The 1,588-nt window shown below is 40.1% G+C and overlaps 1 protein-coding gene across 1 annotated transcript in view; it reads left to right on the forward strand.

The window, feature by feature from the left end:
- The window catches only part of LOC101859884 (pancreas transcription factor 1 subunit alpha), a gene marked incomplete in the record, with an annotated part of 11,731 nt that overhangs the window by 7,096 nt on the left and 3,047 nt on the right, over window positions 1–1,588 (forward strand).

The raw sequence follows: 1,588 nt of genomic DNA on the forward strand, positions 1-1,588 counted from the left end.
TGGATGGATGGATGGATGGATGGATGGATGGATGGATGGATGGATGGATGGATGGCTCGGCCACACAGCGGCAGGAGGTTGTATCTTCGGCGGGGGAATTTTTGAGTTCCCAAAAAATACGAGAATTCCATCTGCTAAGCTTTTTATTGTTTGAATTACCTTGTTTGTTTTGTCTGTCTATATTTTTTTGTTGTGTGTGCGTCTGTCTACTGTCTGTCTGGCAGACTGGCTGTCGTATGTATTTATGTGTGTATGTGTGTGTGTGTGTGTGTGTGTGTGTGTGTGTCTGTCTGTCTGTCTGTCTGTCTGTCTGTCTGTCTGTCTGTCTGTCTGTCTGTCTCTCTCTCTCTCTCTCTCTCTCTCTCGTAAACGCATGCGATTATTTGTTCTTTGTGAGTCCTCAAACATCAAGGCTGAAAGTATTTCTGTAGAGTAAAATACATGTGTGTGATATCGTGGATGAATCAAAGGTTCGTCGAAATATTGAAATCGAAGAAATGTTATATTAAAATCGAAGAAATCGCCATTTCCGCACGTTGTAATTTTTTATTGACTTTTTGCTTTGGGCTCAACACATTTTTAAGTCCTTTTAAAATCCCATCCTTGCGTTGATTTGACTGAAAAACCCTAATCAAAGACACACAAAATGTACATTTGCAATTTGTATTGTGTCATTTTAACGAACTTCAAGTTATCCAAAGAGCAACAGGTCGTTTCAGGGTGCCATAAATAATATTATGTCTTACTCATTCTCTTCTCTCTGTTGTTTCTGTCTATTTGTATTAATGGCGCCTTTAGTCAAATATAGTTAGGTTATCAGACCTGCATTCTTTAGACGGTGGATTTGAAGCTCAGCTCAGTCTGACATTGTGTTCCTAGGAGAAGCACTTTTCGCGAATTTTCCCATTTAGCTTGGTCCTATCGGAGACAGTCGTTAAATTTTGAGGTTCCGACTTTTAAATAAGATTACGTGGGTGTTTGGCTGGTGCTCTGGTGTGGTTTGTTTCTTCTTTCCTATCAAACACCTATCGTCCTTGTCTCTCCTTCTTCTTTTCTATGTTTGTTACTCTCTTGTAACACCTCTAATCTTCTGACGCTCATATGACCTTCTGCAGTTGCGAGCACCGTACGACCTCTACTAAAACTAAACTAAAATAAGATTACAGTGCTGCAACTCCAAGGGGAGTTGAACCAATGCAATTTCGCACAATTGTTATTTGTCTTAATTTTCTACAGCTATAAATAACCAGTATAATGTCTGTGCGTATGTATCTGCTTCTCTTTTCCCAAATAAACAATTTACCCAAACAAAGAGCAACAATTTCTTGAAGCATGATTGTCAACTTTGCAAGCTGTTCAGTTCCCTCGTAAGTTGGCTCACAATATTTCAAGTTTGACTCACCGTAACACAACTCCTTGTTCTCTCCCTCTCTCTCTCTCTCTCTCTCTGTCTCTCTGTCTCTCTGTCTCTCTCTCTCTCTCTCTCTCTCTCTCTCTCTCTCTTCAAAGGGTCATGTATTCTGTCCTATCATGGTTATAGTAGTGGCAATTTGTTTGTTTCGGTTGTTTTCGCCCCTTCTCTCTCTCT

This window comes from Aplysia californica, unplaced genomic scaffold, assembly GCF_000002075.1.
Source record: "Aplysia californica isolate F4 #8 unplaced genomic scaffold, AplCal3.0 scaffold00548, whole genome shotgun sequence".
NCBI classification, from domain to species: domain Eukaryota; kingdom Metazoa; phylum Mollusca; class Gastropoda; order Aplysiida; family Aplysiidae; genus Aplysia; species Aplysia californica.